The sequence below is a fragment of the Rhamphochromis sp. 'chilingali' genome (assembly GCF_963969265.1).
Source record: "Rhamphochromis sp. 'chilingali' genome assembly, chromosome: 3".
Lineage (NCBI taxonomy): Eukaryota > Metazoa > Chordata > Actinopteri > Cichliformes > Cichlidae > Rhamphochromis > Rhamphochromis sp. 'chilingali'.
Window position 1 is genome coordinate 36,760,957 of NC_137931.1, and position 24,701 is coordinate 36,785,657.

A 24,701-nucleotide genomic window follows, 5' to 3' on the forward strand; every position below is an offset into this window, starting at 1 on the left:
GTCCTTCACAAACAACCAGCTCTCTTCGCTTCTCGTCATCTCTCCATCCTTTTTATTTCTCCTTCCTTCCTTTTCCTGCCACAACAGATCAGTTCTGCTTCGGTTTCGAGACGTTCATTCTTCCGTTTGATCTCAGATTGCACGGAAACACGTGTTCCTCATCGATGTGCCTTGAGCTTCAATTCAGTCCTGAGAGGTTTCATGAGATCTGGCGTGGAGAGTCGTGATTGGTTGTTTCTTTCCTTTAGTTTTCCTACTTTTCCTCCATACCCGAGATGTCGTAGAAGGCATTGAAGCTGAGGAGGAACCCTTTGTATTACGAGCTCTCGGGCCTGCGTGGCGTTCTGCCCCGCCCTCCAACACCTGCAGACCCGAGCAGATGAAATCTACACCAGCTACTATCAGCTCCATGTGCTAACAGCTAAAAGCACGCTGAAGTTTGGTGGAATGAGCACCCAGTGCGAGGTCATGTGACGTGATGATGTCTGGTTTGAACAAAAGGAAGTGAGCAGCACGGTTTGAGCCAACAGTTCTGCAGCTAAAAGTAGGTTTCAGGAAGTGCAGAGGTCAAAGTTCAGGGTCTCTGCTTTAGCAGTTTGGTCTTAGTTTTACAGCTGAAAGTGTTCAGCCAACAGTTTCATGATGGCAGACTTTTCAGTAAGTGAGCCGACCACATCACCTAATGAGCAAAACGTCATCCAGGTCTTGGTGGTCTTACGCACTTCACCTGAAGGCAGCTGGACTTCTTCTTAAGGTTCCTCACCTCACTGAGAGGCTTCCTCCATCCTAAAAGTTAATGTGGAGTCCTGGTATTTCTCTCAGGACCTCCTCCAAGGTGACAACCTGAGACTCCCTGTTTCTAGAATGGAGGAAGTGTATCCTTTAGAAGTAGGATGAGGAGTTCACTCCTCCTGCTCCTCCACATCAAAAGGAGGCAGCCGGGGTGTCAGGCACGGCTCACCTCAGAGATTACATATCTCGGCTGTCCTGGGAACCAGCACCGCCGCTGTCCTTGGAGGTGGCAGAGGCAAGGGAAGTCTGGGCCCGGCCCCAGATAACCTGCAGAAAAAGTCGAGCAGCTTTAATGATAAATGTTAACAGAGCAGCATATTTGTTCGCCATGAGCAAAACAAAATGTGAACGAATTAACACACCGACAGGTTTTAAATATCACTCTGGGTCACCACACCTGAATCAAATGATAAGTTCATTACCAGGCCTCTGGTGGTAATTTAGCCATTTAAATCAGCTGTGTTGGATCAAGGAGACATCTAAAACCTGCAGGAAACCGGCCCTATTTTAAAGCCTGGTTAGGACACTTTTGGTCCGATGCATTCCAGACCAGCTTGTTACAGGTGTTTAGATGGTCACATGATTCTCTGAGAGTCTGCTACGCCTGGTGTGAGTAGGCTGTCACTGCAGGTGTGCTCATTGCACTGACCTTCACGCTCGTGTTGAAGGGGCAGACTGCTCTCCTGCGATGACTTGCGTCTGTTGCTGCGATCTCTGAACAGCAAAAAAACGTTTCTTTCACGTCTTCCTGTTTCCATTTTCAGTCCGTCAGTTCGTCTACTTTTGTTCCCACATTTGAATAACAAGGACATAAAATATGCAATACCTGCTTGCACTCAGACTTACGTAGTCTTCTGTTTCGTCTGTTTTGTGTTTGTTTTTTTCTTTCAACCAAAGTTAGCGTGCATGTGACTTCTGTCATGCTCCATGGTCAGTCCCTGAAAATGGTGAAGCCCCGCGGCGCCGCTCAGGGTGATTTACTCCGTTTCTTCCTTCCTTCCTTCCTTCCTTCCTTCCTTCCTTCCAGACAACCACAGTCTGACATCCGGGTCTCTCTTTCCCAAATCCTTTTTATTTGATTCCTTTAGTTGCCTCCGACAAGTCCAACTTCTCGTCCATCGTTCGGAAACGTTTCCGACGCCACTGCCCGCCTGCTGTGACGGCGCCCGCGGCTGTGACGGTCGAGTGGTTTCTCTTGCGGGTGCCGTGTTTCTTCCTCGTGTTTGTTCTGTCTCTGTTCTTGCCTACCCTTTAGCCATGAGTTGGGCATTAATTATCTGCACTAAATATGAAATAAATAGTGAAAAGTATGAAATTTAAAAAATAAAAAAAATAAAAACAGCTTCCAGGGCTTAAAGCGAGTGAAGGGAATAAAATATTGCACGGACATTTTTTTGAAAGTGTCAGAAAAACTAAAAAAGCAGCCTAGCATCTAATCAGCGACGTACGGCTGCATGTAAGATAACAACCCAATTGCACCGTTTTTAAAGACAGAAGATGATATAAAGCAATAGTTTGGGCAGCGTGTTTTGTTCTCGTGTTGTGTCATTTAGTTCAGCGGCGAAGAGACGGGCGGTGGGCAGAGCAGCAGCTGACTGCAAGACTTGTTTGTATGTTGTATAGTTTTATTAATTACACTGATTTTAAAGCTGCCCTATTTTCTAATGCAGGACTTTTGTAACATTGATTAAATGAGGAAAAAGTAGTGTTGTGAATTTTCTGATCGTTTGTATCGAGGCCACATTACTAGAACTGGTTGGTTTGTTTTCTGGGAACTGGACTTGAGTTGAAAACTTTCCTGTTTCCTGATTTGATTTCTTAGTTTTTCCTTTATTTGTTTTCCTTTTTTTGTGTATTTAAGGACATTTCCTCTGTTGATGGTTTAGCATATTCCTGCACTTACACGTTTGGGCGCTGTGGTGATCAGACCTTTGTAAATGGATGTTACAGTATGCTGTATGTTTTTGAAGGTTCTTTGTTGCATCAGTGTCGATGAAGCTAAATCCAGTAATTCTGAGGAAAATTGGTAAGAAAAGCGAGTTTTTTATGCATTTTTAACATTTTCGTTTTAGGCAGGAGACAATGACATAGCCAGCCAAAGGATGCCCCTACTATAAATGCATCTCGGCATCTTTTTTTGTGTTCACCATTCCATGCGGGAAAATAAACAGCTTGATTATGCAACATGATTCTTTTTCTTTTCCATCTGTTTCTTTCTTCACTGGCCCACAAGATCACCACCTCCTCCTCACCCAGCCCTCCTCGAGCCTGGAGGTCCGCTTTGATCTCCGTCCATCCACACATCTGCCGCTGCTCCTCACATACAGTCAGCAGGTATCAGCCGGCGAGCGGCGAAGGCCGGCTTCCAGCGTGCTCTGAGGTCCCGCTCGCGATGTTTAGAGTAAACATTGAGAGGCGAGAACGCCAGCGAAGCTGCAGCTGGCGCTGTGGCCTCTGATTGCTTACAAGGGTCAAAGCGTCACGATGGCCACGGTGGCAGCAACGGTATTGTCATTGCCAGCCCCTTGCTGGCAGCGCCGCCATCTGTGACAGGAAGCAGGAAAAAAATCGCACGTTAACGTCAGTCAGTCAATGTGTCGTTATCCTGCTGCTAACACGACACGTCTAAAGTTCAGTCGGGTGATTGAAGGAACGTGATCGGCAGAAACGGTTAAAGTTTAGAAGTTTAGGATTTTTACACGAGTCCACCTGTATCAAATTTTTTCTCACTCTAATGTAAACCAACTGACTCGACCAATCAGGTAGTTCCGTCACCTTTACAGTTTTGTCTTCGGAGAGGACGCCGACAGCTGCCCCGAGTGGTTTTACCGCTCGTTTGTGACTCAGATTCTAACTGCAGCAGGTTCCTGTCGTTTCATCTACGAGTCTGAGCTGCGCAACGTCACAGAAAACGCATAGCGAGCCAAAACCCGCATGGTGCTGCTGCAGTGACTGCACGTCCGGCCCGCAGCTCGTGTGCTCAGCGTCGGTGTGTTTTGAGTTCAGGACAGACTCAATCAGCGGAGCAGCAGTGGTCATGCTGGAACTCGTTGGAGAGACCCGGCTCTCTCACCCACCACACCTCCTTTACATTAAAAGACACATAAACCCCACCCCCACGCTGTGTCCAACCGGCTGAACCACCAGCAGGGGCGTTTGTTCGAAACACCTCACCCGCCTGCAGCCTCCTCCACTCCACTCACCCCCACACAATCATCCAAAGCTACCAGACAGAGAGCTGGAGTCACAGACTGAAAAACTCCAGAGGAGAGCCGCCGCCCGTGTCTCCTCCTCCTCGCTGCTAACCGTAGATCCTCGGGTTGGAGGAACCGTGCCGCTCCATCAGGAAACAGGGTTGAATGAAGGCCGCGCTTTTTACGCTAATGCCTTTGTTGTCTTCACGTTTGTCCAAATTCTCCTGGGCAGCGATTAACCCCTCCCACCTCACACACCCACCCCCGCCACCCGAGAAACACATCAGACCGGGCGCCGTGCGAGTCTGCGGGTCGGAAACAATCCGAAGGGGAGTCGGTAGAGCCAGGTGTTTTTTGTCCACCCAAGGGTGAAGGCAGAGCACTCTGGTGGGATCCGCCCCCACGCTTCGCTCTAAACCGAGTCCAAACGTTTCCCACGGAGCAGGAGGAAGACATCTTTCAGCACGTCGCTGTGCCGGAGCGCCAGCCAGGAAATCAGTACAAATGGCTTCAGTTTAGAGAAATGAAGGAAAGTCGTTGGACGCGAGGCAGGTAGCACTGGAGCTGCTCTCCGGCGCTCGGCTGTAATGAATCACGGTGTCACTGTTCCTTTGCAAAGATATTTATTTATCCTGCAAACATTACAAGGTGCTAAGTGTTAAATGGAGCCAGTGAAGCTGAGCTAAGCTGCAGAATGGGACAATTTGAACTCGCCATCATGCTTCATCACAGCATAGCAGTCTAATCTGCATGAGAACTATGCACTGACTAAAAACAGACACCCACACGTGCACGTGGCACGGTGTGGCACGGCAGCCCATGTGCGTGCGCCCGCCTGCTCGCCCACGTGGACTGGTTTGATCTAAAATCTTCAGCCTCTGCCTTCTTCTTCTTCTTCTTCTACGGTCGGTCCTTCCATTTCCAGATCCCAGCGAGTTAAACATGTGAAAAGAAAAGAGAAACCAACCAGCATATTACACGATATATCAAAAAAGATCAAATGTAGTGCCTGTGAACTCCTGTATTATAATGCTCTTCTGAATACTGATCCAATAATTGTTTGTAACTGTTGACATTTCTGAACACCAGTAGCCTTTGCTGTCTGTCAGGCCCCTCTGATTATAGCTGATGTACAATAACCATGAGATATAACTGCATGCTCTTCCATAATCGCCTAGTAAGCTGTGACGAAGACGACAAATGAGAAAAAAAAGACAACTTCTGTTTCTGACCTCTCCCTGTACGCCTCAAACTGACTCACCTCCTCTCCTTCATCCTCCTCATCCTCTCTCATCCACCTCTTTCTAATGGGCGTGCCACCATGATGACTGCCCCAGGCCGGCGCCGGCGGCCTCAGCCCCGCCGGGTTTCAATCCGACAATCTCCAGTGAACTTTTTACATCAGCAAATGCCCGGCTGGCCTGGCCTCCCCACCTCCTCCCCTCCCCCTGTGCATCCATTGACCAGCAGAAATCTGTATGTGGCTCTGGGTGAATCCCCCTCCTCCTCCTCAGGCAGTTTCCTGCAGGAGACCGAATCGATGGCCTCGGCCTTTTTCTGCAGCGCTCAGCATTCTCCAGGACCGAACCCCCTCCTTCCTCCTCCTGCCTCTGCTGCGTCTCCCTCAGTGGGGCTTCAAACGAGCTGCTGCTCCTCCAGGATGAGAAGGGTTTAGACGGAGGAGGTGGTAGCTGCACCTGGGAGACCCCCCTCCTCCTCTCCCACCTTCTCCTCCTCCTCTCCCAGGCCAGCTGGGGTCGATCGGCTCGTCTAGCTCACCTCCAGTGGCTCCTGCGTCTGTCGATGCCGCTCGGCTCTTTGAAACCGAACAGCTCCTTCGACTCGTGCGTCTCTTTCAGGCAGGAAACTTTCTTGATGACCACACGCTTTTGTTAGAGGACGCCGCCGCTCGATTCGCCTCCCGCCTGCTTCACTGCAGCCGGTTTTCTAAAACATGCTCTCCTGTTTTAAATTCTTTATTCACGTCTTTCTTTCTGAGAGCTCCTCAGTGCACAGCTCTGCACAGCTTAACCCTCAAACAGCCTCGACATACTGCTCTGTTTGTGTTCTTCACCGTTTCCTTTTCCTGTGACGGATGATCTAAAATGTTTTCATGTCATTAATGAAGGATAATAATAATGAGCCAACCCGACTGTCTGAGAACTGCAGACAGTACAGTCTAAAGATTAAAGTCACAATCAAAGCAGCATTTCCTGTAAAAATAAAAACAAAATAAATAATCTGCTCTAAATATCTTATCCATTTAAACATGTAGTAACAAATGAAATAACTGCAAACTTGCTATTACATTGCATGTGCAATACATTCTGGGCCCATGACATCATCAGCCGTTGGCTGATGAGCCTCCAGAGTTCAGCTGCTGGTTGTGGTTTGAATTTCTGTCCCAAAGGGAACAGTGATATTATTCTGCACAGCAGAAGAGGAGAGACGATGAAGACAACTTCCAGAGCAGTCGCTGTGCTCTCAGTACTTCTGTCCTGAGGAATGTGATGCACAGAAAGACTCACAACAGCAAACAACATTAACGTCCTGTCAGGACCACGAACTTCGTCACGCGGTGATGCATGGTTCCCGGTGCAGGTCAATACGGTTGGTGGATGTAGACGGGGAAAAGAAAGTGGTCACTGCATGAAACTGCTCATGATCAGGTTACGGGTCATGACCTCAGCAGAGAGACAAGCTGCTGCTGCGGCTGATGATGATGAGTTTATTGAATATTTTTTTGGATTTTTTTTGGGCATAAAATATGAAGACAAAATTCACCAAAATCAAATAAATAAATATTTAATCTCACCGACTCAAACAGAACTACAAATCGACACAAACTTACACCAAAGTGAGTTTTCATCAGAGTGCTCCAATGTCTCCTGATCAACGTGCACGAAGTGAAGATTTTTCAGTTTAACAAGCAAAACATCCCATGAGGCTTGAGAGGTGTCATGATCGTATGTAATACCAATGTAATAACCTGAGGCGGTTAAACTGATTGTATTATTTTTATGTATTAATTAAAAACACATAAATATTTAAAAACTAAAAACATGTTTAAACAATAAAAACAAATTTGAAACTGAAACAAAAAGAAAGAAAGAAATATAAAGCAGTGAAAAATTCTAAACTGTAAGTCAGAAAGACGGGCATTATCAGGTGGGGTTGGTTGCAATGTGGCTTGTAGAGGCAGAATCAGCTTAAACAATAAAACCTGTTCCCAGTTAAATGTGTAGATGAGAATCAGCTGATGTGGACAGGCTCTGAAATCAGCTGATCTGCTGAGATTGAGATTAACTCCATGCTGGATAGAGTGGAATAAAATAGAATAGAATCCAGCGTTAGGAGTTTTTGCCCTGTATTTACATTTTTGTTCAAATAAAGCCAGGGATTCATTTTTTGATTTTTTTTTTTTAGTTCACTCATTTTGATGTTTGAGGCCGTCATCAAACGTATTGATCTGCTCAATCAGCTTTCAGAAGCTTCTGTCGTTGCCTTTTGTCCTGTCCGCTGGAGGTGAAGCTAACAGTCACTAACCCACGACAATCTCGAGGAAGGAGAGCTTTATCTTTACCCTGAGCGTTGCTGGGCAGGCGGGCCGCAACCTGGGGCAGTCTGAGTCACATAACCGTATCCCATCATCCCACTCTCACTGCCCAAATCACCATGGAAACCAGACACCATCTTCACCCACACCGCCACCCTGTGTTTAACCATTCAGCCATCAACTCCACCTTCATTCTCACCCAGAACTGACTGAAACCTTGTGCCTCTACAACTCTTTTATGGAACAGGGCGGCGTTTTCTGCTGCTGCCGCGCCGGTCCACCACCCGGTGTCGCCAAACCTTAGTTTGTGTAGTCTCCATTAGCTGTCCATCCTCTGTGTTCTGAAGTTTGCACTGACTTCTCCGTCTGTCCTTCGGTTTCTCTCGTTTCTGTTGAAATGGTGAACTTTAGGTCCATCCCTCCCAGCCCCATTAGTGACTCCATGTCCAACAAAGACTCAATTTACTGGAAGCAAAATGTGCATTTCCTATGCAACAACGACAAAAAATAAAGACGCTAAAGCTCTATCGACCTCCTCGGTTTCTTTTTCTCTCTGTACTGCTTTCTTTCCTTCCCAGGACAACAACTGCTGCACAATATTTATGTGCTAGCTGAACCAAACCTCCAGGTTTGACCTCTGACAGTGACCTCAGCCGCAGTATCTGAAACTTTATTTCTGTTTCACAAGTCAGTCATTTTAGTCTGCTTTTCACTTCTGGAAGTCTGTTTTGTTTGAATCTGCTCACACCATTAACTCTGTGAAGTCTGAGTCATTGACCGTGATGATCCCAACCCTGACCATATCACCATGATTCTTTCTGTTTTCTTGTCAGTCAGAGGACATGAAATAAAGAATTTAACTCCCATCAAGAATTTTCAGAATGTTTTTTATTTTGTTCTTGGGTTAGGATTCGGGTCTCACCAGTGATGATTTAGACCTCACCGAGTTAATGCAAACTCAAAGCTTCTTGTGTACAATCAATTAAAACTTATTGCATACATACTCGATATAACCACAGCTGAAAGAACGACAAACTGAAGTAGACGGTGGAAAGAATTCAGGTAGATTACATCAGAAGTGTCAAAAACCCGACCTGATATAAGAAAATTCTGGGTTACAACAATAGTGCAGAAAACACTTGAATATTGTTTTCTGCATTTTAAAACAGTCACACACACATCTCTACACTCATGAGTGAGTGCATAGAGTTCTTATCAAGTGTAATTCTCTTACTGCACTGGCAGATTTAGAAGATTTAGACTACAATCTATTATTTTTAACTTATTTTAAGATGGATAATTTTTGCAGTGCATGCACATGCACATCCTACACCTTTACTGATAAAATGCTGTGCTCACTTTTTCTTTCATGTTATAATAAATTGGGGGCTGATCCGGGATGGGTTTGTTATGTGTGTATACAGAGATGAGAGTGGAATTTTGGAGATGGAGGAATCCCAGGTTCTAGAGTAGTGATGTAGAATGGGGAAACAACTCACTTTCAAAGAACTAATAGATTGATGTTAAACTCTTCATAGTTTCCTATGGGGCTGTTTGTTTTATAAACAGGCTGTTGCTCCTCTTTGTGCATTTATCTGAACACACTGGAAAAAATAAGAACATATCACACAAGCTATCATGCATGCTCCTGAAACTTTGGCTAATATAAAGGTGAAACCATTGGATCCGTTCCTGCAGTGGCTCAAACAATTAACTACCCACCAGGGCCGTCACATCCCAACCATAAAGAGAGTGACCCTAAAAGGATCAAAACAACATTTGACATTAAGATTGCACTTAACCAATCCATTCTACACTGTTTTCACCAACCTGAGAAGCACATAAAAAACAGATAGTAAAAACTGGTGAGGAACACCACAATGTCATAAATGAAAATAACTTTATAATAAAGTAGCACATGACAAAGCATCTGCAATAATGTTGTTACTTTCTTTAATGTGTCTGACGTCAAGATTAAATGTCTGGAAAAACAGTGAATTAGGCGTCGGTTGTGACATCAGAGCAACTGTAGAAATGTCAGAGTTGTGATCAGTCTCAACAACTAAGGGAATTTAACCTTCTCCCACATATAGGTCAACGTGTTGCAAAGCCAAAATAAGTCCTAATGGCGCCTCCTCAATTACAGACTAGCTAACTTGATAACAGTTAAACTTGACTGACTGGTCTCACCAATGTAGGATCATCCTCTTACATCAAGACTGCCCCTGCACCCACTTGGCTGACGTCCACCAAACCCCAAAATCTTTGCAGTTCCTTCTTTGTTGTTGGTAGAGGATACTGCTCGATTCCTGCAACCTCCTGCAACTCACATTTTGCCAAGTTAATATTCAATTAAATTTTATTTATTTATATAGCGCCAAATCACAACAACAGTCGCCTCTAGGCACTTTATATTGTAAGGTAGACCCTACAATAATACATACAGAGAAAACCCAACAATCATATGACCCCCTATGAGCAAGCACTTTGGGGACAGTGGGAAGGAAAAACTCCCTTTTAATAGGAAGAAACCTCCGGCAAAACCAGGCTCAGGAAGGGGCGGCCATCTGCTGCGACCTGTTGGGGTAAGAGAAGGAAGACAGGATAAAAGACATGCTGTGGAAGAGAGACAGAGATTAATAACAAGTACGATTCAATGCAGAGAGGTCTATTAACACATAGTGAGTTAAAAAGGTGACTGAAAAGGAAAAACTCAATGCATCATGGGAGTCCCCCAGCAGCCTATGCCTATTGCAGCATAACTAAGGGAGGATTCAGGGTCACCTGATCCAGCCCTAACTATATGCTTCAGCAAAAAGGAAAGTTTTAAGCCTAATCTTAGAAGTAGAGGTAGTGTCTGTCTCCCGAAATCAAACTGGAAGCTGGTTCCATAGAAGAAAACTGAAGGCTCTGCCTCCCATTCTACTTTTAAATATGCTAGGAACAACAAGTAGGCCTGCAGAGCGAGAGCGAAGTGCTCTAATAGGGTGATATGGTACTACAAGGTCATTAAGATAACATGGGGCCTGATTATTTAAGACCTTGTATGTAAGGAGCAGGATTTTGAATTCAGTTCTCCCTTCATCAGGGAGCCAATGTAGGGAAGCCAATGCAGGAGAAATATGCTCTCTCTTTCTAGTCCCTGTCAGTACTCTTGCTGCAGCATTTTGGATTAGCTGAAGGCTTTTCAGGGAGTTTTTAGGACATCCTGATAATAATGAATTACAGTAGTCCAGCCTGGAAGTAATAAATGCATGGACTAGCTTTTCAGCGTCACTCTGAGACAGGATAGTTCTAATTTTAGAGATGTTGAGCAAATGGAAGAAAGCAGTCCTACATATTTGTTTAATATGTACATTGAAGGACATGTCCTGGTCAAAAATTACTCCAAGGTTCCTCAAGGTGTTACTGGAGGCCAAAGTAATGCCATCCAGAGTAAGAATCTGGTTAGATACCATATTTCTAAGATTTTCAGGGCCGAGTACAATAACCTCAGTTTTATCTGAATTAAGAAGCAGAAAGTTAGTGGTCATCCAGGTCTTTATGTCTTTAAGACATTCCTGCAGTTTAACTAATTGGCGTGTGTTACCTGGCTTCATGGTAGTGATGTGCGATACCACTGATTTCCTTTCCGATCCGATACCAAGTAGAATTCAGGGTGGTATTGACGATACTGATCCGATACCAATACTTTGTACAAAAACTTATTTTATTTATTGTATCTTTTATTGTATATCTAATTACAGCATCATAATGATTACAGGACATCAGATTACTTGTTATTATCACTTAATAATGCAGAATTCATCATATAGAAATAAAAAAAACCTGAAGTTGTGCGCTATTTGAACACCTTGCCTCCCTGCAGCACTAAAGGACTCCATGAGAGACGTCTGTCTCGCCCTAGCAGCACCTGTCCATGTCCACTCCTCCTCTTCAGTTCGCTTCAACATACGCTCGTCATATTCTCTGATATGATTTACTCTGAGGTGTTTGACAAATTTGTGGTGTTGCCACAACACCTCACTTTCTTGCCACATGTATCGCAAACCACGTCTCGGCTGTTTGTGGATGTAAAATATGTCCGCACATGACTCCAATTACGCTCAGCCATTGTTGTGAGTGCGCATGCCAAGGGTCTACGACACATTTATACAGCCGTATTTCGCACATGACTATGAAAGGTGGAAGAGGAAGTAGTTCCTTCCAATGTAGACAATCCGAATGATATATTTTCTTTCCACTGTGTTCCGGTTAATGATAAACTACAAATTTACCCTAAATTACTAAAATATTGATATTTTAATGTGAGAATCGATTCTAGAACATAAATGACTGGTATCGGAGGAATCGATATTTCAGTATCGATCCGCACACCACTACTTCATGGATAGATAGAGCTGGGTGTCATCAGCTTAGCAGTGAAAATGTATACTACAGTGGGGCAAAAAAGTATTTAGTCAGCCACCGATTGTGCAAGTTCCCCCACCTAAAATGATGACAGAGGTCAGTAATTTGCACCAGAGGTACACTTCAACTGTGAGAGACAGAATGTGAAAAAAAAATCCATGAATCCACATGGTAGGATTTGTAAAGAATTTATTCGTAAATCAGGGTGGAAAATAAGTATTTGGTCAATAACAAAAATACAACTCAATACTTTGTAACATAACCTTTGTTGGCAATAACAGAGGTCAAATGTTTACTATAGGTCTTTACCAGGTTTGCACACACAGTAGCTGGTATTTTGGCCCATTCCTCCATGCAGATCTTCTCGAGAGCAGTGATGTTTTGGGGCTGTCGCCGAGCAACACGGACTTTCAACTCCCGCCACAGATTTTCTATGGGGTTGAGGTCTGGAGACTGGCTAGGCCACTCCAGGACTTTCAAATGCTTCTTACGGAGCCACTCCTTTGTTGCCCGGGTGGTGTGTTTTGGATCGTTGTCATGTTGGAAGACCCAGCCTCGTTTCATCTTCAAAGTTCTCACTGATGGAAGGAGGTTTTGGCTCAAAATCTCACGATACATGGCCCCATTCATTCTGTCCTTAACACGGATCAGTCGTCCTGTCCCCTTGGCAGAAAAACAGCCCCATAGCATGATGTTTCCACCCCCATGCTTCACAGTAGGTATGGTGTTCTTGGGATGCAACTCAGTATTCTTCGTCCTCCAAACACGACGAGTTGAGTTTATACCAAAAAGTTCTACTTTGGTTTCATCTGACCACATGACATTCTCCCAATCCTCTGCTGTATCATCCATGTGCTCTCTGGCAAACTTCAGACGGGCCTGGACATGCACTGGCTTCAGCAGCGGAACACGTCTGGCACTGCGGGATTTGATTCCCTGCCGTTGTAGTGTGTTACTGATGGTGACCTTTGTTACTTTGGTCCCAGCTCTCTGCAGGTCATTCACCAGGTCCCCCCGTGTGGTTCTGGGATCTTTGCTCACCGTTCTCATGATCATTTTGACCCCACGGGATGAGATCTTGCGTGGAGCCCCAGATCGAGGGAGATTATCAGTGGTCTTGTATGTCTTCCATTTTCTGATGATTGCTCCCACAGTTGATTTTTTCACACCAAGCTGCTTGCCTATTGTAGATTCACTCTTCCCAGTCTGGTGCAGGTCTACAATACTTTTCCTGGTGTCCTTCGAAAGCTCTTTGGTCTTGGCCGTGGCGGAGTTTGGAGTCTGACTGTTTGAGGCTGTGGACAGGTGTCTTTTATACAGATGATGAGTTCAAACAGGTGCCATTCATACAGGTAACGAGTGGGGGACAGAAAAGCTTCTTACAGAAGACGTTACAGGTCTGTGAGAGCCAGAGATTTTCCTTGTTTGAGGTGACCAAATACTTATTTTCCACCCTAATTTACGAATAAATTCTTTACAAATCCTACCATGTGAATTCATGGATATTTTTTTTCACATTCTGTCTCTCACAGTTGAAGTGTACATCTGGTGCAAATTACTGACCTCTGTCATCATTTTAAGTGGGGGAACTTGCACAATCGGTGGCTGACTAAATACTTTTTTGCCCCACTGTATGTCTTCTGATGATACTGCCTAAGGCAAGCATTTATAATGTAAACAGAATTGGTCCTAGCACTGAACCCTGTGGAATACCATAATTAACGTCAGAGGACTCTCCATTTACATGAACATATTGGAACATATTAGATAGACACGATTTAAACCACTGCAGTGCAGTACCTGTAATACCTACAGTGTGTTCTAATCGCTCTAATAGAATATTATGGTCAACAGTATCGAACACTGAACTGAGGTCTAGCAGGACAAGCACAGAGATGAGTCCACTGTCAGAGGCCATAAGAAGACAATTTGTAACCTTCACTAAAGCTGTTTCTGTGCTGTGATGAGCTCTGAAACCTGACTGAAACTCTTCAAATAAGCCATTCTGCTGCAGATGATCTGTTAGCTGTTTGACAACTACTCTTTCAAGAGTTTTTGATATTAAAGGAAGGTTGGAGATTGGCCTATAATTAGCTAAGACTGCTGGGTCTAGAGATGGCTTTTTGAGTAAAGGTTTAACTACTGCCAGCTTGAAGGCCTGTGGTACATAGCCGATTATTAGCAATAGGTTGATAATATTTAAGATTGAAGCATTAGTTAATGGCTGGACTTCATTGATGAGTCTTGTAGGAATGGGGTCTAAAAGACACGTTGATGGTTTGGAGGAAGTAATTATTGAAGTTAACTCAGAAAGATCAATTGGAGAAAAAGAGTCTGACTTAACATCAATGGCACTAAAGGTAGCTGTAGATAATCTTACATCTCTGAGATGGTTATGGGTAATTTTTTCTCTAATGATTAACGTTTTTATTTGTGAAGAAGTTCAATAATTCATTAGTAGTTAATGTTAAAGGAATAGTTGGCTCAACAGTGCTCTGACTTTTTGTCAGCCTGGCTGCAGTGCTGAAGAGAAACCTGGGGTTGTTCTTATTTTCTATAATCAGTGACGAATAATAAGATGTTCTAGCTTTGTGGAGGTCTTTCTTATAAAGCAACAAACTATTTCTCCAGGCTAAATGATGATCTTCTAAATTTGTGATTGTAGTAAGTGTAAGATTGGCATTAGCCAGTCGATGAAACAATACTCATATGCGATGAAGATGAGCATACCACATTTCACTGTATATTACCAAATCATCCAAAAACAACTGAACAGCCCTCTAAGCTGGCCACAGCTTTATTCATTAACCGGAGTTGGAGTGTTTCTTAAGCCAAGTGGTAAAACTTTATAAAGAGCAGAAGGGGTAACGAAAGCTGATATTTCCTGTGCTTGTTCTGACAATGGCACCTGCAGATAACCTTTAATCAGATCAAATTTGCTTACAAACTTGGTCGATCCAACCTGGCCAATACAGTCATCCATCCGTGCCAATGGTAAAGAGTCTGGTTTTTATACAGAATTGACTTTTCTAAAATCCATACAAAATCTTGATGTTTTCTCTGGCTTTGGCAACAGGATACATGGGGAAGCCCAGCTAGAGGAAGAAGGAGACGCAATGTTATTTTGGAGTATAAAAGAAGCTTCAGCAGTCAAATGTTTCAGTTTGTCTGGTGCCATGCGATCGAACCGCTGCTTGATTGGCTGTAGCCTACATCTCCAACATCAAGCTCATGCTTATGTTCATCCAGCAAGATGAAACATCACCAAACAAACAGATACTTCAAAATCAGTTCTGACAACTCACTGCATTCATCTTCTGGAAAATGAGACAGCAACTTATCCAAGTTACAAGAGACTCTGAATTTTTGAACCATAGAGCAAACTGTCATCGGGTTCTGGTATTTCATCAAAGAAACAGACAAAACTAGTTCTTAACACTGACTAGAATTTTGGTCACTTGCATAATACGGTTTGAGTATGTTTACATGACAGAGCTTAACTGACTTTTTCTGTTTTGGGTTTGAAGATCAGAAAGTTTCTCTTTAACCATATGAGGACCTGTATATTGGGCCTGAAAAGGAGATTGCACAATTGGCAACAGCGCCTAAACATGGTCCCTTAAAACTAAACTCACAATGTTTTGTGTCCTTTATTCTAGTCTTTGCAAAGTCAACCAAGGTTTTAGGTGGCTCTGAATCAACCCAGTTATCCTTTAATACAGCCAAGAGTCCACGCACACTATGTCCAAACACAAGCTCACTGGGGCTGAAGCCTGTGGTTTCCTGGTCTCTTGCAGCCAGAATCAGCCACGGAAGACCCTCTTTCCAGTCTTTACCAAGCAATAGGTATGCATAGATTACGGTTTATGTGCAGAGTTTCTAAAACTTCTCCAAACACGTAGGATGAAAAATTCGAACCTTGGTCACTCTGTATTGTTTTAGGAATACCAAACACTGAACTGAAAACTGACAAATGGTATCTCCCGTGACATCATCAACCAGAGTGAAGCACCTTCGAAACAACAGACCATTATGCAACATATAACCACAAACTTCACTGTGTATTTCAGCTTCAGGCAACACTCGATTGAATAGATCTTTCAGACTCTGATCATTCTGCTGCTCATGGAACAGCACATTCTGTGAAACTGTCAGAGAAAACTTATTTAAAGATGGAACCTGCAACTCCGGCACGTGTAACCACACAAGCAGAAAAATCCTCTGGGAACTGACCAACACCGTCATGACAGATTGCTTTGGAAAATATGTCACAATTGGTACAGGAGGAACATCAGCCCAAACCCCACTACCAGCCAAACCACTGCCCAAAATAAAGCAAACACCATGCATCCAGGCAATGCTGGATGTACTCCTGCAGAAGCTTCCCCTTGAAGAAGCTCACAATCACAAGAATCTCTCTCATAGAGCAGCACAAACTCATCTGCTGGCACAGCAGCTTCAGCAGCAGTTGGGTCTTTTTTCTCAGTGAATTAAATTGCTACTTCAGCCGAAAGCATGTTTTTAAACTGCTCCAAAATCTTTAACTCACACAAGTCATCAAATGTGGAAATTTCAAGTGCACCCAGCCAGCATTTAAAATAACTTGTTAAGTTAATTGAAAATAATTTTTTTATTTTAAATTAAGGAGTTTATTGGGCAAACTCAACATATGTTTGTCCATTTCTCTTTTCTGATGTTCTGAACCTCTGCCTTTATACAAGCTCATAAGCTTTAAGCACAGCAAACTTAATTTTGGCTTAATCACAGAAATCAATAGAGTTCAAAGACGCCTCCCGTGCCTTACCTTTAAGCAACAGCGCGCACTCTGCATCTGACCAGCCTCTAGCTTTGGAAACGCAATCAAGGAAAACAAAAAATGAATCTGGGCCCTTTTCATTAAATTGAGAGACTTAACGCAAATTATTAATGTCAAAAGGATGCAATGTCCCATCATCATCCAACTGTTTGTCCAAGGACAGATGAGAAATGTCCAGCCTTTTTTCTGTTTGCCTACAAATCATTTCCACTTCGATTTGCTTTTTAACTTCATTTACGTTTATTTTTTCCAAATTCCAGCTGAATTAAAAGAAGCTCTTTTTGCTGCTCAAAAGTAAGACCAGAAAACTCAGCCGGCGTCACACGAACTGAGGGAAGCGATTCCTCTGGAATTGGATTTAACACAGAAGGAAACCCTTCCTGGTCAACCTTAATAAGACCCATCTCCAACAACTTTAATTTCAGAGACTTTGATTGGTTCTTTGAGGCATTTATCTGTAACAAGAAAAGGATAATGCTCAGCAAGTCTCAACAGCTGTTCCTTTGTGCACTTTTCCAATGACTCCTCTGATGGAGAAACAACAAATGTTCCAAGTTCGGCCATTCTTTTTGGTTACACGGCTCACAACAGATTTTCATATGGATATGGATATGACCACAGATGTGAAGTCTCCCTTTTATCTAATATCAGCTCCCCCTAAATAATCTCCTCTCTAGTCTTCATGCAGCACTTGCAGCAGGTATTAAATAGTGAAAAACTAATAACAAGCTGGTGTATGAAGTCAGAAAAATCAGTCATGTCAATGTGAATGGGTGACAATGTTGAATGTAAATGATGAGTGTTAAATGAGGCAAACCAAACGTGAACAAACTTACAAATGTTGGCATCCCCAAAAAACACTGACCCCAACAAAGAGTCAGGACCCAGGATAGTAAAAAGTCCCGACATAAATATTGTTTTCAGCTCTGCTGAAACACCAGGACACCAGTTCATAAATGCTAACAACACATTGTGCACATTTGCATTCCCCGTTAACCGGCGCTGTTATCTCTTTGTTTTAACTTTGTACTGTTGGATAAACTTACATCCTCACCCCTCTGAGCACGCTCAGTAATCCGTCCGTGAAGCCCTCGTCTCTGCAGACCACAGGCTGTGAAATCCAGGCAGAGCGAGACCTCTGCTTCTGCTGCCTATCAGATCTGCTGATGTCAGCAGAGTTTGTGTGTGTGTGTGTGTGTGTGTGTGTGTGTGTGTGTGTGTGTGTGTGTGTGTGTGTGTGTGTGTGTGTGTGTGTGTGTGTGTGGTATGAACATCTCTAACAGTGTTTCACAGCATGAGCATGTGAGCATCTCTTCCCAGGACGTGTTTTTAAGTGTTTGTGATCTAAAGTCAGCTATTCAGTTAATCTCAGAAATCCTTCTTGGTTCATCTCCTCCTCCTCTTCCTCCTCCTCAGATGTGTGTTGTGTTGTTGTCGGCTGAGCTCAGTTTCCCCCCCGGGTGCCTGGTGGATGGAGGAGGGGTGGGAGCAGCCTCACCTTCTCTACTCAGGTTTCAGGGAGGGAGACAACCGCAGAGGAGCGTGAATAATTCAGCCAGCCGCCAACACCAGGCATCGCCTTTCCACAACACACACACACACACACAAAAACACACACATGGCCATGACCTGATATGCCCCCACAACACAGAAACCAACAGTCCAGAGGTCGGGCTGTGAACTTGGAAGAGGCTCACACCCTGAAACACAGACGAACACCTACACTGGGCTTCCAGAACGAGCATCAACAGAAAAGGTTTGGACCACAGGAAATGGACCCCCAGACAGGAAGTGGGGACTCTGTAAAGGATGTCAAGTGGTCTGAAATCAGGATAAAAAAGCTGGCTATTTTTCCCTTATTTACACACACACACACACACACACACACACACACACACACACACACACACACACACACACGCACACACACACACGTGTATCAATCATGACGATGGTGCTGTGAAAAAAGGATGGACACAAAAACTCATCTACAGCAGTGGTCCCCATCCTTTTTTGCGCCACGGACCAGTTTATGTCCAACAATATTTTCACGGACCGGCTTTTAAGGTGCCGTGTATAAATACAACAAATAAAACCATTACTGGTACCAAAAAAAAGGAAGATTTATTCATAATACACGGGAAAAGACCCAGCGAAAACAATTAAAAAATAATAATAAAAACCTTGAAAACCATAAACTGGTACCGGTCCGTGGCCCGAAGGTTGGGGTCCGCTGGTCTACCATCGTTGCTGTCCTGCTTTCTGGGAGAACTGGGACTAGAAGGAACTGGACTGAAAGTCCAAAAGGTTTCCTGGAAGTCTGAGAGAGGCACACTGAGCAGATATCAGCTGAAGCAGATATCCTTCATTTTAGCAGAGCAGCTGAGGATCTGACACTGATGGCATGTTGTCAGATATTAATCCTGGTCCATGCCGCAGACGTGCAGCAGCAGCACTTCAGCGCTCTGTTTCTCTATCCAGGCTTCTGTCCCTGGTGGTACCATGACAGTTTGGATGACACAGACCTGAAGCCTGACCTGCTGTGGGAAAACCGGGTAGCTGATACTGGACCACATAGAGACTGTTTTAACCTGGTGTTCACCGATGATTATAAGGCTCAGGTGTGTGATTGGAGCCAAGCTCACGAAGCATCCCTGTGTTCCTGTCCTGTCAGCTGGGATGGGTTCAGGTGACATTCACGTTGTTTGGTCTTCTGGCCAAAACTCTGAGGTGTTTGAGCCTGGAGTGTGTCTGAGGGTGAAGAGCTTTTTCTCCTCGTTCAGGGTGGAGTCTCTTGAGAGTGCATGTTCCTGTTCCTGTTCAGCTGTGATGTGACCCTGGGGAACCTTCTTTGTTCCGTGTGACCTCTGACCCTCAGAGAGCTCTGTTGCAGGCAGCAGTGTTTGTTAGAAGTGCGTGACAGCTGCAGGTGGATCTAGCAGAACGAGCCTCTGATGAGTCAAACAGATCTCGGAGTCGTCTGAACGCTGCAGCGCTGTTCAGTGGATTGAATGACGCTGATCTGACATCAGGGCTGATTCTGTGGTTCTGCCGTCTGTGGGAGTTCAGATGTTAGAGTTTTGGACATGAAGCTGTGATCAGCTGTGCCTAAACTGACTGTGGTTCAGGACAAACCCAGTGAGATGGCGGACGGCATCATTTTTTCCACAGATTTCAGCCGCTTATTGCAAATGTGACATTGAGAGAGTCACATGATCAAGCAGAGCAGTTTTAATAGTGTGAAACGTCGCTCGTTGTTTGTTCACTATATTTGTTTCCAGGCTGTCTCATGGACAGATTGCAGTGGGCCAGCGAGGGTGGAATTTAGAGCGTTAATGAGGGTGACTGGCCCCGGGTGAAGACACGTCTGGTGGAGTCGTGGCTGCAGGCGGTGCTGTGAAGCGTGGAAACTACAGACCCAGACATTCAGGCAGAAACATGCAGGTGAAACAGGTGTGAGCGCTCTGATCCTCCGAGACTACAAACCTTTGTTACCAGAAGCTTTCTGCTTTCTGCAGTTTTGAGCTCTGGTATCCAGTCAGGTTAGAGCATTCAGCTCTGCATGCAGGTAAATGCTCCGTATGGAGACAAAAAGAGGAAAACAATTGGAAAACGGTGGCTCACAGCTTTTCTTTTTTTCATAGATTTTTAAAGAGTTCCACCCTTGCTTTAAGGCCTTCACACTCCAAGCGTTTCGCTAAAAAATGACTGACTACTGAACTTGTAGTGTACCATATGTACACTCCGAACATGCTGTTTTTTTTGTCTTTAAAAGACTTACTGTGGAAAAAACTGAGTGAACATGAAGCGATGATGAACCGATCCTGATGTTTCTGAACAAGAAAAGAAAGAAACAGATTGTGGGTTCATCCGATTGTCAGCAGGAAGCAGCAGCAAGGCTTCCTGGTTTGATCCTGGACTTGAAGCTTTCGTCCATGTTTCAGGATGTCAGTGGGGCAGTCTGAGCTCTTGTTGGACCACTGAGATAAAACAGGATTATTTTACTGTGTATATTAGTGTGTGACAGTGTGAGGCGAGCGCAGAATGCAGACCTGAAGTCGTCTCTGACTGTGTGGATGCTGTGAGGCCATAAATCTCTCCACAGGTGGATTCTGCCAATGTTCTCAGCTCCTGACGACGACGCGAGCAGCAGCTCCACTTTTATGGTCAAACTTCTCCATCCACAATTAAAGTTTCTCTCTCTGTTCCCGGTCATCCATTCACACCCAGCCACGGTAACCACGGTGACATTGCTGTAACAAAGGGCCACGGACACGCCCCTCCAATTTCCCCTCAGACATCCTGAAAGACCAATTACAGAAGAGGATTAAGGCGTTCCGCGTCCACACGCAAATTAGCATTAATCAAAGGGTGTGTGTGTGTTTTGGGGTGAATAGTGATGAGCTCCAGACTCAGCGTGAACTCGTATAATTGCTCTTGGTGTTTGTGATCGATACCACATCCACCGCCGAGTGTAGCCAATGGCAGCAGGCTTCCAGCAAGTGTGTGTGTGTGGCTGATCAGTATCAGACAGATTTTATTCCTTAGATGGATGGTAATATTAAAACTAGAACAGGACACGAGCGGCTTGCTGAACGCCATTTGTTGATCTGAAGATTATTTCTCCTTTTATAATGACCAGATATGCTGTTTCCTGTCTTTACTTTAACATGAGCTTCTGTTTTTAGTTCATTATGACTCTGGATACTGTAGCGCCTGTGAAAAAGAGAGCCTCAAATCAGAAGGACTGCCTGCTCTGTATCACAAATTTAGAAGATCGTCATTTAGCCTGGAGAAATAGTTTGCTGCTTTATAAAAATGCCTACCGTAAAGGTAGAACATCTTACTATTCATCTGTCATGATGTGTGCTGTGGCAGGCAAGGATGTAGGACCCAAACGCAGGACTCAGAGACACGATGATTAACTAAGAGCAGCAGCTTTATTCCTGGAGATAAACGCAAGACACGAAGCTCAAACTAGAAAAATGGGAAACTAGAAAACAAAACCGGGAAACAGAGAACCAGAACATTACCAGAAGGACAGAAGAAAAACACAGCATGGTGAGGGTACGACGCAACAACTAACAGAGAGAAACACAGGGCTTAAATACACAAGCAGGACAACGAAAGGATGGGGAACAGGAGGTAACACAGCTGGGAAAAGCACAACCAGACACACTGCACACAGGACCGAGACTATCAAAATAAAGAGGAAGCAAGAGACAGTCACAAAGACGCGGACTTGACACTGAGACACAGAGACATGAACTGTGGGACACGAAAAAGGCACCGAGTAGACAAAACACAGAAGGCACATAACCAAAACCTAAAGACTAGAAATCAGGAGATACTAAAGAACTTAGGGAACTAGAAATCAAGAAACAAAAACCAAGAGACTACTAGTGACAAATCATAATGAAATCGAGGATTAATGATAATATAAAACCCTGGGTCACCGACCCAGGACTGTGACATCATCATTGATTGAAGAAAATATGAACAACCCTAGGTTTCTCTTCAGCACCGTAGCCAGGCTGACAAAAGTCAGAGCACCGTTGAGCCAACCATTCCCTCCCAACCATTCCCATTAACTAGTAATGACTTCATGAATTTCTTCACAAATAAGATTTTAACCATTAGAGAAAAAATTACTCATAATCATCTCACAGATGTACACTGTAAAATGTAATATTGTGTTTAATTAAAAAATATTAAATAGGCTGAACTCAGTTTTTATCAATTTGTTATTAGAACTCGATTTAAATAAGTTACCAGTACTTTTTATGCAAAACCGCTGATCAACTCAATTTATTTGAGTTGTCTTAACTTAGAAAAACTAAGTAAGATGGAAGTTTTGCTTCTAAGTGCGGAAGGATGAAAGATGTGTTTTGAAAATGCCCCGTCACTACCGTCCTCCTCCCTCTCGGATCAGTCCGCATGTTCATGGTGCCAGCATTTGTTATGGAATATGTTGAGCAAACCTGGAAAAGCGTCAGCTCAAGATATTATTGTTGTCATTGCTGTGGATCTTTACCTGATACACTGACTTGGTGAGTAAATGTTTACTCTTATTCAAACTGATTTTGTGGCTTCTCTTAGTTTAGCACCGGGTTTATAATCTTGCTAGCTAGTTAGTGTTAGCCTAGCGTTGCTGCTGCAGACCCCACTCCTACAAAACTGCTCAAAGAAGTCCTGCCATTAATTAATGCTTCATTCTTAAATACGATCAGCCTTTCTTCTTCTCTCACGATGTGTTTTCACCTCTCTGCATTTAATTGTTAGTTATTATTAATCTCTGGCTTTCTTCCACAGTGCTCACAGTAGAAAAGCGCTATATAAGTGGGCGATCACCTAATGGCGATTGGCTAACAGCTTTTGAGAGGCAATGAGCAGATCCTGGATCAGCCAGGACCTTTTGATTGATAGAGTCAGACTGGAAACCAAAGGTGTCGCCCCCTGCTGTTCATGCAAGTTTAAGGCATTTTCACGTTAGCATCATGTAAATTTAAGCTACCGTATTTTCACGACCATAAGACGCACTGTACTAAAAGTCGCAGTCTCAGTTATGTGTGCCATTACTGTATTTAACACACACATAAGGCGCACTGGATTATAGGGCGCATACAAGTACCGTATGCGTATTTAAAAATAAAGCGGGAGCAAACCTGAGTTCGGTACCTTACTCACATTTCTATTACCGGTAATCGTCATCATCAACAACACACAAGCATACAAGTGTGCATATTTAAAAATAAAGCAGGAGCAAAACTGAGTTTGGTACTCACATTTTTATTACCAGTAATCGTCATCATCAACAACACACAAGCATACAAGTGTGCATATTTAAAAATAAAGCAGGAGCAAAACAAAGTTTGGTACTCACATTTTTATCATCAATCAAACCCATCGAAGTCCTCATCCTCTGTGTCTGAATTGAACAGCTGCGCTAAATCTCCATCAAACATGCCAAGTTCACTTTCTTCACTGTCAGAGTCACTTTCCGTGCCGTGCGGCTCCTCGGAAATGATGCCGGCTTTTGCGAAAGCTCGAACAACAGTGCCAGCAGACATGTTAGCCCAAGCATCTACAATCCATTGGCAAATTGTGGCGTAACTCGCCCGGCGCTGCCTTCCACTCTTGGTGAAACTGTGGTCTCCATCGGTCATCCATCGCTCCCAGGCCGCTCGCAGCCTTACTTTGAACGGGCGGTTCACACCGATGTCCAGCGGTTGGAGTTCCTTTGTCAGGCCTCCCGGAATGACAGCAAGCTCACAGTTCATTTGTTTCACTAGTTTTTTCACATCGGCTGTGAGATGGGCACGCATAGAGTCACAGATTAAGAGCGATGGTGATGCGTGGAAAAAAACCACCTGGTCTCCTTACATACACCTCCCTCAGCCACTCTTTCATCATTTCCTCATCCATCCAGCCCTTTTCATTTGCCTTAATGATGATTCCTGCTGGAAACTTCTCTTTAGGCAAAGTCTTTCGCTTAAAAATCACCATAGGCGGCAGTTTCTGTCCATTAGCATGGCAGCCAAGCACAACAGTAAAAGAAGACTTTTCATACCCCGTTGTGCGTATCGCTACCGTGCTGGTCCCCTTCTTCTCCACAGTGTGACTCACCGGGATGTCAAAAGTGAGCGGGACCTCGTCCATGTTCGTGATGTGGCTGAGCTGGATGTTTTTGTCGCCGATGTGTTTGCTGCAGTAGGACCGGAAGATGGCCAGCTTTTCCTTATAATCCGCTGGAAGTTGCTGCGCTACCGTAGTCCTAGTCCGGATGGAAAAATGGCACCGTTTCATAAAACGAAAGCACCAAGACGGACCTCCTTGGAAATGTTCAATGTTCATCTCTTCAGCTAGTGAAACTGCTTTTAGCCGAATGGTGACCGTCGAAACGCTTCTCCCGCTCGTTCTTTGCTCGATGATC